The 17,308-nt window shown below is 44.6% G+C and overlaps 1 protein-coding gene and 1 long non-coding RNA gene across 3 annotated transcripts in view; both read right to left on the bottom strand.

The window, feature by feature from the left end:
* Window positions 1-17,308, bottom strand: part of MAP2K4 (mitogen-activated protein kinase kinase 4) — a 135,550-nt gene that overhangs the window by 73,128 nt on the left and 45,114 nt on the right. The window lies entirely within an intron of this gene.
* Window positions 6,471-9,867, bottom strand: LOC118000084. Its single transcript, XR_004676374.1, has 2 exons — window positions 9,166-9,867; window positions 6,471-8,516 (listed from the first exon to the last, which is right to left on the bottom strand). It is a non-coding gene; the product is annotated as an uncharacterized LOC118000084 (long non-coding RNA).

Raw genomic sequence — 17,308 nt, 5'->3', positions numbered from 1 at the left:
CCCCCTCTCTGTCCCTCCCACCCCAGCACACAGGTGAGCTCTCTCTCTCTCTCAAATAAATAAATTCTTTAAAAAAAAAAAAAGCATATGGTAAATCTTATAATCTCCCTATGTCTGGCTCCTGCATCTCTCTCAGTTGGTGCCAAACACAAATGGAAAGGAGACTTTTTCATTTTTAACTAGACTTCCATATAACCAAAACCCAAAACTTTCGAAAATGTTAACAAAGTATTGGATAGTAAGAAAACGAAATGCAAGCATGCAATTCCCAGAGTTCGGAGAGAATAAACGATTTCCATGTGACCTAAGAGCTTCCGGGAGCCAAGAGTTTCAGAGCTCTGCAACTGAACCTAGAGCCTACAACCAATTCCCTTTAGCCCCCTTGTAGAATTTCACAGAAGCACAAAAGACAAATATTGTGGGTGACCTGAGTTATACCTGTAGCCTCAAAGTCCCGGTTTATTCCACTTCTAGAAAAAGTTCACCAAGAGTCTCAAGGGCAACAAGGAGATTATGTGCAGGCTGCTGATGGCGATTTCTGTCCTAAGATACAAGTTCTGTCCTAAACTAAATAGCAGGCCTAGAGGGGAAAAAAAAATATGAACAGCAGAAAACACACTCAGGAAGAAGACCGGGAAAAAGGAAAAACCAGCAGCAATTTAAAACTGCCTTTGGCTACACTCTTAAGGAGAAAAAAGGTTTCCTGACTTCTCTTTGGGATATCACTTTCTTGAGAAGAGGAGCTGTGTTTTATTAGCAATAACTTCTAAATCGCTCTCCCTTTCCCAGTTTCCTATGGATAATTTTATACGGAGGATCCTGAGCTGCTTTCAGTGAATACTCCATAGGGTTCCAACTTCAAGCACCGGATGATCCAGCAGGGGAACTGAGCCAGCTGCCACCCAACACCCGTCCTCTTCTTCTTGATAGGGTCTTCCTTTGCTGGGGCAGCAATACACCCAGCTAACACGCTACACTTCCCAACTGCTATGCAATGAACTGCGCCTGAGCCCTCCCCCCTCCCGCCAAAATTCATGTCAAAGCCTTAAGCCCCAGTGTGACTGAATTGCAGACAGGGCCTATAAGGAGGTAATTAAGGTTAAATGAGGTCATAAGGATGGAGCCCTGATCTGATGTAGGATTAGGGTCCTTATAAGGACACCACACAGCTGTCCCCAGTGGAGTCTCTCCCCCACCCACACACTTATACAAAGGTCACGCAAGCACCTAGCAAGATGGAGGCCAAAAGAAGAATCCTCAGAATGAAACCCACCTTGTCAGCACCCTGATCTTCCCGGCCTCCAAAACCACTGGAAATAAATTTCTGTTGTTTAAGCCACCCAATGTGTAGTATTTTGTTATGATGGCCCAAGCAGACAAAGAAGTCAAACTTCCTTGCAGTTAGAAGCAGTAATAAAATGGAGTATTTAAAAGGAGCTGACTCGGAAGGAAGGTCTTTTTTTTTTCTTTCTTTCCCCCCTTCTCCTTGTTGCCTGGAGTTCCAGCCACCCTCAAGGCCCCTGAGAAGGGAACTCATGTACTGAGAATGAGGGAGCGAGAAATTAAAGCTCTCTAGACTCTGATGACCGTGAAGCCGTTATGCCACCCCTAGGCCTGCCCATCTCCAGAAAGAAATAAACTATCTTATTTAAGCCATCATTTGTCTTCATGTTGTTTATATGCAAACTGACTCATTTCCAGCTAAGAGAGCCCCTAACGCTATTTTATTGTATTTATTTATTTATTTATTTTTATTTGCGAGAGAGAGAATGAGAGACAGAGAGCACGAGAGGGAGGAGGGTCAGAGGGAGAAGCAGACTCCCCGCTGAGCAGGGAGCCCGATGCGGGACTCGATCCCGGGACTCCAGGATCATGACCTGAGCCGAAGGCAGTCGCTTAACCAACTGAGCCACCCAGGCGCCCCCTAACGCTATTTTATTTCCCAGGGACTGTCATGGAAGGAGGTATCCAGCATCTGGAAGTGGAGGGGAGGGAGGGAACTGGCCACAGGCCACAGTCTGGTCCTCACGACGACCGGGAAGTGCTACGAGCATTTACCAGCTGATGACCAATGATGCTGACTGGCTTCAGACCCACAGGCCAGTTACAAACAGGACAAAAACACTTCCTGAATGAAATCCTTAGCCTGGGTATCCCTGATTTCTTACGGCCCGTCTAAATCCCATACCTAATCTTTCGTGTTCCCAGAGACCAGCAGTTCCACACTTAGGGCAAACAACACACACAGAGAGACAGAAACAACAGACACAGATGCTATGGGCATCGCAAATAAGTGGAATAGGTGTGTTTTTTACAAAACATGCAAAAGGACGGGTAGAATGCTCAAATCTACGCAATACAGACCTTATTAAAACACAATTCGATATACAGAAATTACTTTTTGAAATCAGGGAATTATCTTGTTACATGAAAACCTGAAAACTGTCATTTCTGAGCCCACGTGTTTGCACAGAAGTCCTTCGTGTACCTTCTTTGACGGCCAATCCTCCGGATATAAATGACCGATTTGTCCAGTTACTACTTAGTGAACACTGACTCGTGGCCACTGCGTTTCAGCTATCATCCTTTCACTGACCCAGAATGATTTATTAATTTCTGAAAGCCTACAGATTCCCCCCAAAAAACAAAAAGTTGTGACACAATGTTCAGAGCACTCATCAGACTGGACACCGAGAAAAGCTTTATTTCCATCTGAATTGTCTAACACAGCAGCCCGGGGCTTTGCGCATAGGTACGCAGACCTGTTCTCCGAAGAATTACACTCGGCACAGCCAAGTTTACCTGGGGTAGCTCTAGCCCCCCCCCTGCTAAACCCAGTGTTCTGCTGTGCCAATCCAGCAGCAGGACACGTAGGCAAACCTCCTTTTCCCACCAGACCGTGTCAGCCTAAATCCCTCCTAAAGCCACACAGGTGAAAGATAAAGGAAAATCAGAAAACTCAATCACCATCCAGAGCAAACCACTCTCAACAATTTAGCACGTACCCTTTGTATCTTTCTGTACTACGTGGCGAGGATACAAAATGAGATCTCACACCCACGGCTTGACAGACTTCACTTCGTATGTTTTTGACCTTTTAGCCATGACCTGGTGCACGTGGTTACTGCCGTGAGGCTCGGCCAGTCGGCCCCGAGTCAGCAGCGAGTGCCCACGGAGCCCTGGCCACAGCACCCTTTCCTTCATGCCAACCTGAAAGGTGAGAAGGGTGACATCACTCTTCTAAGCTGCATTCCGATTTCTTACCCTTAGAGTCAGACACTTTTTGCCATCTGGAGAACAAGCGTTTCTTCGCTGGTTAACTGCCTGAGGGAACACCCCTGAGCCCCTTGCCCAGAGTCTGTTTTGCTGTTGCTACTTCTGACAGAAGTCCTTTATTAACCTACAGATCGACTCTTGGTCCTGCATTGTAAATATTTCTCCAGGGCGCTGTCTACCTCCCCATTCTATTTATGTATTTATACATGTAAAAAATTCAGGGAGCGCCTGGGCGGCTCAGTTGGTTGAGCGTCGGACTCTTGATTTTGGCTCGGGTCATGATCTCAGGGTCATGTGCGCCCAGAGTCTGCTTGAGATTCTCTCTCTCCCTCCGCCCCTTAGCCGCCCCCGCCCGGCGTGCACACCCGCAGCGCACTCTCTCTCTCTGAAATAAAATCTTCTTTAAAAAATTCAGAAATGTGTGTATACTTTCAAATCCATCACTCCGTTCCATTCTTTTCTTTTGCTGTCACGCAGTATCATTTAAGTTCACTTCCACGTGCGATGTGGGCTTCATTCCACCACAGCATTTTCAGTTTTCTGACAACGGCGTCTTTTCTCTTCTATCACCCTATCAGCAATCCTGTTCCCCATTTATCCACATTTGCTCTCTCCTCGAGACTTGCCAATCCTTTCTTTATAAATACCATTATGTCTTCTACTCTATTAGGAAAGCTGCAAAATATCACATTCATAGATGCTCTTTCTCAAAGTCATGCAGATGTGGCTCCCAAGCTCCCGAATTCCTACTCCTATCTCACCAGGAGGACCCGTGTGGCTCTCGTGCTGGGGGTACTGCAGAGCATCTCTCAGACTCACTCTCACACCTGAAACAGCTACAGAAGACAGACAAAACATGAGACGGTCTTGAAGACACTGGACAACAGACAACAAAGGGGCAGTGAACACCGACAGACAGGAAATACACAAGGTGAGCCCTCTAACTGCCCCCAGCTTCCTGTCTGGAAGGGCTCACAGACTGTGATGGGGTCAGGGGACCCTGGCAGTACTCCTGTGTTGAGGAGATGGATCTGGGCACCTGAGGAGACCAAGGTCGCTAGAGTCCGAGAGGCGGAGTACCGGATAAGAGAGAGCTGCACAGAAAGAGAACCCCACAGAGATCCTTGGTCAGCACACTCTTACAAAGAACCTACACAAGCCTGGGGAAAGAACCATCCAAAAGGATTAAAGGGGAAAATACCCAGGCTCAGAACACCCATCAAAGCTCAAATGCAAGACCCGAAGGATCCAACTATTTCCAAGTAACTTAACTGAAGAGCAAAGCTTTAAAATATTTATAAGAATGCAAAAACGGGGACGCCTGGGTGGCTCAATCAGTTAAGCGTCTGCCTTGGGCTCAGGTCACGATCTCAGGGTCCTGGGATGGAGCCACACGTCGGGCTCCCTGCTTAGCGGGGAGTCTGCTTCTCCTTCTCCCTTTGCCCCTCCCCCTGCTCATGCTCTCTCTCTCTCTCAAAAAAAATAAATAAAAATCTTAAAAAGAATGCAAAAACATCCAGCACCCAACGTCTGGCCTACAATCTAAAACTCACCCAGTATGCAGAGAAGCAAAATAACACGACCCAAACTGAAGAGAAAAATCACTCAGTTCTGATTCAGAAACAACACAGAGAGAATACGTTAAACAAACATGGAATATGCAAAAAAGAACCAAGTCAAACGTCTAGATAGAAAAGCTACAGCAGGGTAGGAGGATTCTTTGGGGTGATGGGTATGTTCACTATCTTGCCTGTAGCGATGGTTTCACAGGTGTGTGTACGTCAAAACTTAGCAAATTGTACACTTCAACTACCCACAGCTTATTGTATGTTAATTATACCTCAATAAAATTGATAGGAAAGAGAAAAAAGAAAGTGATTGTCTTTCTCACTCTTCTTGTGTGAAAGGGATTTGGCTATCATGTGGCTATAGTTCAAGCCACGTCTATAGTTCTAGGCCCTCAGGGCTCAGCCTACTACCAATCAGAGCACGCCCTGCTCCAAAGGCAAATTCTCCTCTCCTGATCTCCTTGTTCTCAAATACCCTACTCTTCAACTGACATTAGCAAATATGAGAATATAATCCTGTCTATATCGCTACTACGACCCTTCTCTGTCCACCCACAACACTACTCAGAATGATCACCCTGCCCAAATACAGTGTGCCTGTATCCATCTCGCCTCCCTCCTCCCATCCCTCCCCATGGTTATTTTCCAGTAGTTACCAGTGAGTGGGGAGGGCAGGGAAGGGGTAAAGATGCTCTGTCTTTGAAACCAGTGGCTCAGAAGAGGCCACCTTTCCTCCCGCGGTCTGCAGAAACGCTATTAAGGGGGGAGCCTGGGTGGCTCAGTCGGTTAAGCAGCTGCCTTCGGCTCAGGTCATGATCCCAGGGTCCTGGGATCGAGACCCACATCGGGCTCCTTGCTCCACGGAGAGCCTGCTTCTCCCTCTCCCTCTGCCTGCCGCTCCCCCTGCTTGTGCTCTCTCTCTCACTATCTCTCTCTCTGTGTCAAATAAATAAAAATAAATAAAATCTTAAAAAAAAAAGAAAGAAAGAAATGCTATTAAGAGAAACCCTCTATAAATTTTTCTTTATTCCTACAGAGATCCTATACAGAGTTTAGGATCAAATTGTCTTAATTTTCTGTGTTTCATATATTCATCCTTGTTTCTTAATAAATATTTTAGCAAGATGCTGCTACTCCTACATCATTTTGTACTATGAATCTGAAATTGCTTTTACAAAGTCAGAACTTTAGTCCCTGAAGCAAATAAGAAGCAAGAGTCTTAATTACTTTTCATTCCCAAGGTGAAGCTACGTGAATTGTCTTTTAAACACACAACTATGAAACATTCTGAAGCTTACTTTTATTATTCTGGGGGGAGGGGGGAGACATTTATCCAAACAAGTCAATGAGAAAAAAGATTTTATAGAAATAAATTTTATTAACAGACACATTTAGGAACACATGCTATTTTATGTAATATACCTACTTGAAACTGAGGGTATTTTTGAACCTCTTATAGTGCTTAAGTTTTAGCTTGGATGAACTACAATCAAACCAGCTTAATTTAATACCAGTCTATGCTTTAAACCTTAACTCATTCTATTTCCTTATGTATACTCTAGATGACAAGAGAAAAATACAAAGTTAAAATCTAATTGCAGTTGAATTTGAATTTTTCTGCGAAGCTATCTAAGCTAAAGCATACAATTCAACATGTGTGGTAGTTAATGAGCAAAATATTCTGTGAAAGGGAAAAAGAAGAAAACTTTCATCCTCACAGCTTCTGGACCTTTCAATTTGGTGTCCAAGGTGCACATTGTCAGAAACCAACAGAATGCAATCAGAAAGGAAATAAAAACTTCATCCAGTCTTGTCCTTCAGGAAACTCTGCCTGAAAACCCTGGATTGGGCCTACTGTTCCTCCTGGGGACCCACAGATGCTGAAATGAAGCAACACCCAGTCCATGGCAAATTCCTGATCTACAGTCCCAGCAACATGTTTTGTTTGTTTTAATGTATACTAGGCTAGTTTGGTACTGCTTATTCTTGGTGAACCCTAATGTGGATCCACTTCTAACCATTTTTGCTTAACTCTTCTGATAATTATCTCCACAGAGTCTAAATCAGAGGTTTCCTTTTAAGGGGCACAGGTGAGGATATGGGCAACAGGCCAGGGTCCCTCAAATGACAGAATAAAGAGGGTTTTCCCTGCAGGTCCGGCATCCACGCTGGAACCCCTTGTCTTCTACTATATTCTTCACCGTGGGCGTGTATCACTTCTTAAACATTCCCGAATACGCCCAGGTGTGCTAAAGGAAGCAGCCCAGGGAAGCAAGGACAGATGTCTACTCCTGTCACCACAGCGTCTGAAGACGCTCCGCTCATAGGAGGAGAACACCACAGACGTCTCCTGCCCAGGCCGGCAGTTTGTATCCTCCCACCACGACACAGACCCTGCACCCAGAGTCAAGGCTCAGACTCACAGTCCTGTGAAATGCTGACCTGAGCGGCTTACGAAGTCTACTTACTCTGAACCACACAAATACTCCCCACTGTCGTAATCGAGACAAGAGTCTCATTCCTCAGAACTCTGATTCTGTTGATGCCAACTGTCTTTCATTGGAATGCCAAATCCACTGTGTTGGTTTGGGGGGTGGGAGCCAAGGAGAGACTGGCATGAGGCATCAGACCCTGGCCTTCCTCAGTTTCCCGTGAAGACTTGGGTACTTTTTCTCCTGTGATGTTCTAGGTCTACCTCTACCCTGCTACTTGTGTTTGCATCCCAGAGGCTGTCTGCTCTGATTTTAACCGTGCCTGTCCCACTCTGTCCTTGAAAAGTGGGTGTAACATCCTCTCCAGCAGGTCAAGTCTACTGCAGAGCATATGCTCCACAGATTTCCAAAGGACACTTGCCAGGAGCTAGCTAGCTACTCTCGACACAGAATATGGTCTGAGAAGCCAAAACCCAGTTCTTCAACACCACATGCACTGGGCCGAACTGGGACCCCATCCACCCCCAACAACAGATTTGTCCATTTGCAATCTCAGAAGGTGACCTTATCTTTACAGTTATCATTAAGATAAGGATCTTGAGAAAAGGTCATCCTGGATTTGGGTAGGCCCTAAATATAATGGCAAGCATCCCTGTAAGAGACAGAAAAGAAGACAGAGACACAGGGAGACACAGGGAAGAAAGCCAAGCAAGGACAGAGGCAGCAACAGAGGTTGTGGTAAGAGTCATGCTACCACAACCCACGGAGGGCCAGGAGACACCAGAGCTGGAAGAGGGAAGGAAGGATCCTCCTTGGAGCCTTTGGAAGAAGCATCACCCTGCCAACATCCTGATTTTGGACTTCTGGTTTCCGAAATTGCAAGAGAATAAATTTCTGTTGTTTTAAGCCACCAAATCTGTGCTAATTTGTTACAGTAGCCGCAGGAATCCAATACACCATCTAAACCACGAGTCACCAAACTTTTTCTGTAAAGAAACAGATAGTAAGTATTTTAGGCTTTGCCAGCCAGCCTCTGTAGCAACTACACAACCAAACAGGTGTGGCTATGCTCCAATAAAACTTTATTGACAAAAACTAGCTGCAGGCCACATTTGGCCCCTGAGCTGTAGTTTGTGTACGCGATCTAAATGACACCTGTCATTAAAATGATCTATACCATACCTATTCATTTTTTGTATTCTTCCTCCTTCAAATTTACAATTATTCTCCAGTCTTAAATCTGGATAAGAGATAAGAAACTCCAGTCATGTACCCAAATCTTACAGTTTTATATCTAGAATTTAATCTTGAGACACATTTCTGGCTTATTCTTAACCCCCAACCCCCTCCCCCCCACAACACACACACAAATCAACAGGCAGTGGAATCAGGGGTCTGATAACCCATCTGTGGCTCTCTCACCTCAGAGGTAAATAAATACACTAAGGAGGCAGCAAAGCTCGAAGCCTGAGGCATCCCTCCCATCTACGTATCCTCCAGCAAGTAACAGCTAATTACCTTAACCCATTTCCTCTTCCTGGACATGAGAACTTGATTCCCCAACCCTGCCACTGCCTACAGATCTTCCTTTGATAAATAAATATCTCCTTGTGCCCAGAACCTTCTATTATCTAATTAGCTTGACGTGTGTTTTCTCCCCTTCTTTCATTACCACATTCTTCTTCATTTATCTTAATCTCGATTTCCTCCCAATGCTACCAGACATGTCTTTCTCTCCAAATTATTTATTCCTCCTTTCCCCTAAGCCTCCTTGATTTTATCAAGCCAGCACATACTAAAATGCCTCAAGCCACTGTATGCTCTCCTCAGCGTATCTATATATGTAACTCGTAATCCTCCTTAGACAGGAAAATAAACAGAACACATACCCTGCACACCACTGCAACTGTTCTTCTGTGTCCGTACTGTGAGGATCTCTGGATGAATACTGCTTTATGCATCCTTCTGCAATGCAGCTCTGTTAATTCCGGAAATTTCCACAGTAAACCCGGTCTGTCAGTTGCCATGGAAACTGCCTGCTTCCTGGCACTGCTAACAAAATGAGTATCTTTGCTCAGATTTAAGATGAGGCAAAGGGAAGAACTGGAAAAAAGAGAGATGCCCAGAAGAATTGCTCCAACACTCCAAACACAAATTTTCAAATTCTGATATTCGTATTCCGAGAACAGGAGAGACTAATTACGCGGATCTGCAGCGCTTTAAAGCAGTACTGATTTAGGAAGCAGACAGCAACGTTCCACCACCAAGGAAAAGAGTAACAGCAGAGTGTGTGGGGCAAGCGTTCGTGTTTCCATCTTGCTGCTCCTGACAGCGTAGTCCCTCCAGGCTGAACGTGCGTCAGCTGTACCGAGAGCTCACTGGTAGAACAGTTTTTCTGGGCTATGCTTCTTATAGAGAAAGTTAAGAAAGCTGCCCTCAACCAACAGGTTACAAGTTTTCTTAAGATCCTTTCCCTGTCTGGGCCCCAATCTCCACTGGTGGCTAAAACCCTTTCCCTGCTAGTATATAAGAAATCGGAGTCCTTGGGCGCCTGGGTGGCTCAGTCGGTTAAGCGACTGTCTTCGGCTCAGGTCATGATCCTGGAGTCCCGGGATCGAGTCCCGCATGGGCTCCCTGCTCGGCGGGGAGTCTGCTTCGTCCTCTGACCCTATCCCCTCTCATGTGCTCTCTGTCTCTCTCATTCTCTCGGTCTCAAATAAATAAATAAAATCTTTAAAAAAAAAAAAAAAAGAAATCGGAGTCCTTAAAAGTGGATCTCAGGAGGAGGCTCAAGAAAGCCACCTTACTAGTACGCTCAGAGTAGTAACACAGCGGACTAGAGCCCCTTCCCACCTGCCCTTGGAACCAATGCTTGGTCTCTGACATCACACCTAACGATCTGCTTCCTACCTCTCCAGCGTCTTTGTTTCTTTGCCTACAGCTCCTCTTCTATTTGACCTCTACGTGTTAGATTTCCTCAGGGCTCGGCCCTGGATCCAGTTCCCTCATCAAGATGCACTCCTCCCAGACAACGTTAAGCATCTACGCGCTGACAGTTCTCAACCTTTAACCTCCAATCTCTCCCCTCTCCTCTGGGTAGCAGAGTCCTATTTCCAACACCAGAGTGTGCGCTGTATTATCTCCTTGATCTAACAGGATATTTCACGGGCATCTCAAACTTAATATATGTGACGCTGACCTCTCTTGCTCTTCTGTGTTCTCACCCGCAGATGTTCCACACCCCATGGTCCTCATTTCAGCAATGGCAACTGAACCCATCATTCAACCCAGAATTCTGGAGGTCGCCAGGAACACCTTCCCCTCTTTACCATCCACATTCAAATTGTTACTGATTTTTGTTAATGCTACTTTCAAAATTCCTTTGTGCTATGTCCACTTCCCTCCACCGCCACTGTCATCAACCTAATATCATTATCACCCGGTGACACTACCACATAGCCTTACGAGGGCTCCCGGATTCCTTTCTTGCCTCCCTCCAACACATACTCCTCACGGCAGTCAAAATTACCACACTGGGATGTTATCAGACGGTGTCACTCGTCTGCTTATAATCCTTGCACAGCTTCCCGCTCACTTTGAGTGCCAACCCCACGTTACCTGGCCCATGACTACTTCTCTACCCCTAAATCCACTTTTCCTTCTCCTCCTCTGATCACATTGCTGTCTTTTCAGTTCCATGAAAAGCTGAATTTTTGCCACCTTGGTATCTTGCAACCCTAAATACCTACTACTCCCTGCACTTGGAACACTCCTCAGTCCCTTCCCCAAATCGAGTAAAAGCCTGCTCGGGGTTCAGAAGCCTTCAAGGACACGACCTCTTTACCATCTCCATTCTAAATCAGGCCCCTTTTATATACTCTCATAGCTGGTCCTTTTCCTTCAGTAGCATATTTGCTAAATGTGTCACCCTTAAACCTTAAGTTCCATGAGGTGGCAAATAGCATCTCTTTTTTTCAACATGACATCCCCAGTGCCCAACACAGTATCTAGCAGATGGCAGGCATTCAACAAACACTTGCTGAATGTATAACAGAATATGTACTGGGCTGCTTTGGTTTCTGACAGCTATCAAGTCAGTTGCTCACAAAGCTTCGATGCACTCCCTGGACTCTATGAGATACCCCTATAACCATCCCCTAAGCTCCCTCTCTTTTTGCATCCAATCAAAACCCAAGATATGGAGGACAGACCACTGACATCTGACTTCAGCAGCTCCTGGGTGGGGAGAGAGGCTCTAGCTGCCATTTGTGTGAACCTGCAAGGCTTCTCTGCATCAATGGTCCTCAGCCACAGGCAATTTTGCGCTTCCAGGGGTCCTGTGGCAATGTCTGGAGACCATTTCAGTTGTTACTGCTGGGGGAGGAGAGTGCTACTGGCGTCTATCCAGTCGGTAGAGTCTAGAGACACCAGTAAGCATCCTATAATGCACAGGCCAAGCCTCCTATAACAGAATTACCCAGCCTAAAATGTCAATAGTGCCGAGGCTGAGAAGATACAGCTGCTTCCTAAGACAGGAGTAGGGCCAAAAACTGTCAGTCTAGGAAGGATCAGACATTATGTAACCAAAGAAACGTAACATCTCATGGGGCACCTGGCTGGCCCAGTTGGTGGAGTGTGCAACTCTTGACCTCAGGGTTCTAAGTCTGAGCCCCAGGTTGGGTGTAGAGATTACTTAAAAATAAAATCTGGGTGGGTGGGGGAGGCGCCTGGGGTGTGCATTTAAACATCCAACTCTTGGTTTTGGCTCAGGTCATGATCTCAGGGTCCTGAGACTGAGCCCTGCATTAGGCTCTGTGCTCAGTGCGGAGTCTGCTTGAGTTTCTCTCTCTCTGCACCCCCACCCCGCACTCCTGCTCTCTCTCCCAAATAAATAAATCTCTAAAAATAAATAAATAAATAAATAAATAGTTATCAGTAAGGAACTCATTAAATATATAATACACCTACACAAATGTAATGAAAAGATATATACAGGGGCACCTGAGTGGCTCAGTTGTAAGCGTCTTCCTTCAGCTCAGGTCATGATCCCGGGGTCCTGGGATCGAGCCCCGCATCGGGCTCCCTGCTCAGCGGGCCTACTTCTCCCTCTCCCACTCCCCCTGCTTGTGTTCCCTCTCTCGCTGTGTCTTTCTGTCAAATACATAAATAAAATCTTAAAAAAGAAGATATATACAACTGACTTCTGAAAATGAATACGGTATGTGCTTATTTAGAAATTTCTTCAAGATCTACTAAGTGAAAAAATCAAGCTACAAAGTAGTGTACTAAACTGCTTTTTGTATAAATATTTTCAAGGATTTACATCAATTATTATATATTTTGGTATTTGAGCAAATTTTTCTCTAAGGACATATTACCCTTAATAGGGTTTTATCTTTAGAGAAAAACAGGATGGGCATGAAGCTTATATTTTACTCTATAACTTTCTGTACCAATTGAATTCTCTTACCAGAAGCATATATTACTCATTTTTAAAAGGGCAACATGAACTATCTGGATGGTAAGATTATGGGGCATTTTGGTTTTCTTCTTTAAACTTCTCTGTATTGAAAAAAGAAAGAGAAAAGAAAAAAGACAAGAAAAAGGGTGCCAGGGTGGGTCAGTTGGTTAAGCGTCTGCCTTCAGCTCTAGTCACCCTGGGATTGCGCCCCATGTTGGGCTCCCTGCTCAGCGGGGAGTCTGCTTCTCCCTCTCCCTCCGTCCCTCCCCCCTGCTTGTTCTCGCTCTCATCCTCTTTCTCAAATAAATAAAATCTTCAAAGGAAAAAGGAAAAAAGAAAAGAAAAGAAACACTAGTAAATGTTCTTTTTATTTTCTTTAAAGATGCTTATTTTTTTTTTTTGAGTAATCTCTCACCCAATGTGGGACGGGAACTCACAACCCCAAGATCAGGAGCTGCACGCTCCACCAGGTGAGCCAGCCAGGCGCCCCTCACACGCCCCCACACTTTTTCTAGGGGCTACAACTGCTCAGGGGCCTAATGTGACTCCACCGACGTTACACATTAATCCTCAGATGAGATCTGATAACTTCTCAGGAATTTCACTCTAGGCTTGTTTCAAACATCATGACAAGGGAAACCAAGCGGGCAGAAATAAAATCTGTCACAGTATTGTTCTATGGGTCCAAGAGCTGAATTCATTAAAAACAGTGTTCGTATACTTATCAAGTGATTGTTGAAATACACAGGCGCTTTGAGAACAAGGACAGAAAACCAGAGGCACCATTCAATGAAAGTAAATGGTATGATTTACACATAATTTTTATTGTTATTCTTCGGCCTTTTTATTTTCAAAGATTTTCTTTTTCTTTCTTCCTTCCTTCCTTCCTTTCTTTCTTTCTTTCGAGAGCACACACACAAGCTGGGGGAGGGGCAGAGGAAGAAGAAGAAAGAAGCCAAAGCAGACTCCCAGCTGAACGTGGAGCACAATGTGGGGCTCAATCTCACAACCCTGAGATCATGACCTGAGCCAAAATCAAGAGTCAAATGCTTAACCGACTGAGCCACCCAGGTGCCCTTCTGGTGTTTTTTTGCTTTTTGTTTTTAATTGAAGTGTCATTTTCAAATACTGAGATGCACAAATCCTAAGTATACAGTTGGCTGAGTCACCAAATGCACACACCCTTGTATCTCACACCCTAACAAGATGTAGAACATCACCCCGGCAAGTTCTCTGGAGCCATTCTCGTCAGTCCCCTCCACAGACAAATACTACTCTGATTTCGATCGCCATGGGTTAGTTTTGTCTGGTATTTCATACACATAAAATGAAGCAGTTTTCTCTTACGCCTGACTTCTGCTCAGCATTTCTGGAGATGCGCCAATGTAATTACAGGCATCCATATTGCTGAAAAGTATTTCACTGAATAATATGCCACAAGTTGTTTATTCATTCTTCCCTCATTGGACACCCGGGTTGTTTCTAGTTTGAGGGTCATTATGCATTAAGTTTTCGTGAACATTCATACACAACAAGCCTTTCTGAGGACATTCCTATCTTGGGTAAATATCCAGAGGTAGGACTTCTGAGTTATGGGGCAGATGTAGGTTTAATTTAGTAGGTGACTATCAAAGATCTTCCTAAAGTGGTTGTACCATTGTTTGCTTCCCCAATAATGTATGAGAATTCTGGTTATACCACATACTTGCTAATATACTGTGTGGTCTTTCAAACTTTGTCCATTCTGAGGGCTGTGTAATAACGTCAGATAATAGAAAATATTTATCTTGGTCTCTGCCCCCAGCTCCTGGCACAGAGTTCCTAAGACCCTTGTAATTTCCTGAGTGATAAGAACACTAGCAGCATCTCTTGACCTAAAGAGACAACCCTGGAAGGCTCCTGGATGGGACCGGTCACCACAAAGACCAAGCCAGGATTAGAAGTTTGGAATTTTCATTCCCACCCCGCCCCATCCTCCAGGGAGGGGAGAGGGGCTGGCAGTGGAATTAATGATTCATCATACCTACATGACAAAGTCTCCATAAAATCCCAACAGAAAGGAGTGCAAAGAGCTTTCAGCTTGGTGGACACACCCACACCAGGAGAGTGATGCACCCCAACTCCACAGAGGTTCTGGTGCTCGGGACCCTTCTGTGCCTCACCCTATGTATCTCTTCATCTGGCTGTTCATCTGTATCCTTTATCATGTCCTCGAATAAACAGGTAAAACTAACGGCTACCCTGAATTCTGTGAGCCACTCCGCAAGTTACCGAACCCAAGGGGGTTGTTGGAACCTCTGATCCATAGCCAGCCAGGTGACAAGAGAGGCTTTGGCTGGCAGCTGAAGTAGGGAGCAGGGCAGTCTTGTAGGACCAAGCCTGTACCTAAGCGACCTGATCCTGCCCCTGCACGGTGTCAGACTGAGGCAAACTGTAGGACACCCAGCCAGTGCTGCGGACTTGGTTGCTGTTGTGGGAAAACCCCACACACATCTGGCGACCAGAAATGTCAGAGTGAAATGTTCTGTGAGAGAAGCAAAGGAGACTCACGGGGAACAAGCACACTGATCTGGGTTCTTCCCTTACACAGGTGGAAAATCTGAGTTTTTTCATTTGCAAACAGTATCTCCTTGTGGTTTTAATTTGCATTTCCCTAATTCCTAACGTTGTGAAGCACATTCTTCATGTACTTATTATCTACTCCTAAACCTCCTTTGTGAAATGCATTAAGTCTTTAACCTGTATTTTTAATTGGGTTCTTTGTTTTGTGTTGTACTTCATTATATACATTAAAGGCTTTTGTAGATATATAAACTATGAATATTTTTCTCCCAGTTTATAGCTTGGCTACTTATTTTCTTAGGAAATTTCTGAAGAGCAGAAATTTCTAATTCTGGTAAAATCTAATTTATTGATTTGTAGTGGTTATGTCTTTCTTTGTCCTGTCAAAGAAATATTTGCCCAGGGAGCCTGGGTGGCTCAGTCGGTGAAGCGTCTGCCTTCGGCTCAGGTCATGATCCCGGGGTCCTGGGATCGAGCCCCGCATCGGGCTCCCTGCTTGGCGGGAAGCCTGCTTCTCCCTCTGCCCCTCCCCTGGCTCATGGGCACATGCCCTCTCTCCCTAATAAGTAAATAAAATCTTTTTAAAATTTTAGAAAAAAGAAGTACTTGCTTATGCCAGATCATAAATGTATCCGGATGTTTTCCTTTAGAAGCATTACAGAATTGCTTTTAGGACTACGATCCATCTCAAATGAATTTTTGCATGTGATATGAAATAGGAATCAATATTTATTCTGTTCCACACCTATTTCCAGTTGTTCCACTACCATAAAAAGTCTATCCTTTTCCCCCTGAATTGTACAGGCATCCTGATCAAAAAACAACTGACTGTGTGTGCGTGTCTATCGGACTTTCTATTCTGTTCCACTGATCTATCTACGTATCCTAATGTCCCCCTACAAAGCCATTACTGTAGCTTTATAGTAAATCTGGAAATCAGGTATACATCCTCCAGTTTAGTTTTTCTTTTACAAAATTGCTTTTGGCTATTCTAGGTGTTTTGCACTGTCCACATAAATTTTAGAATCACTGTGTCAAATTACATATATTTTTTTAAAGTTTGCTGGAATTTCTTTGGAATCTCAGTGAATCAGTAGATCCATGTGGGAAGAACAGATATCCTAGTAATACCATACCTTCCAAGCCACAAGCATGGCATCCTGATCCAAATATAGGTCTTTAATTTCTCTCAGCAATTATTTAAAGTTTTCATTAGAAAAGGCCTCACACGGGGCGCCTGGGTGGCTCAGTCGTTAAGCGTCTGCCTTCGGCTCGGGTCATGATTCCAGGGTCCTGGGATCGAGCCCCGCATCGGGCTCCCTGCTTGGCCGGGAGCCTGCTTCTCCCTCTCCCACTCCCCCTGCTTGTGTTCCCCTCTCTCGCTGTGTCTCTCTCTGTCAAATAAATAAAATCTTAAAAAAAAAAAAAGAAAAGGCCTCACACAACTGTCGTTAAATTTATCTGCAAGTATTTTATATTTTTTCATGGTACCACAATCATTTTTTTCAATTTCACTTTTCCAAGTGTATTTTTTTTTTTTAAAGGTTTTATTTATTTGACAGAGAGAAAGACAGCCAGAGAGGGAACACAAGCAGGGGAAGTGGGAGAGGGAGAAGCAGGCTTCCCGCGGAGCAGGGAGCCTGATGCAGGGCTCGATCCCAGGACCCTGGGATCATGACCTGAGCCGAAGGCAGACGCTTAACGACTGAGCCACCCAGGCGCCCCTCCAAGTGTATTTTTTTTAATTGATTTTGGAACAATGATCACGTATCCTTCGACCTTGCTAAAGTCACTCAATAATGCTAGTAATGTTCTCTAATTAGGATTTTCTGTATTTACAATCATATCATCTTAAAAAAAAAAAAAAGACTGTTTGCTTCTCTTTCCCATCTTTCTGTCTTTCAGTTATTATTCTTACTTTATTGCACTGGGTAGGGCCTCCGGTCTAGTATTCAATAGCATTGGTTTTCATGGAGAAAGCATTAAGTCTTTCATCATTAAGTATATTA

This window comes from Mirounga leonina, unplaced genomic scaffold, assembly GCF_011800145.1.
Source record: "Mirounga leonina isolate KUSES-001 unplaced genomic scaffold, KU_Mleo_1.0 Mir_488, whole genome shotgun sequence".
NCBI classification, from domain to species: Eukaryota; Metazoa; Chordata; class Mammalia; order Carnivora; family Phocidae; genus Mirounga; species Mirounga leonina.
The sequence above is the reverse complement of the archived record's forward strand: the minus strand, read 5'-3'. Positions and strand labels throughout refer to the sequence as shown.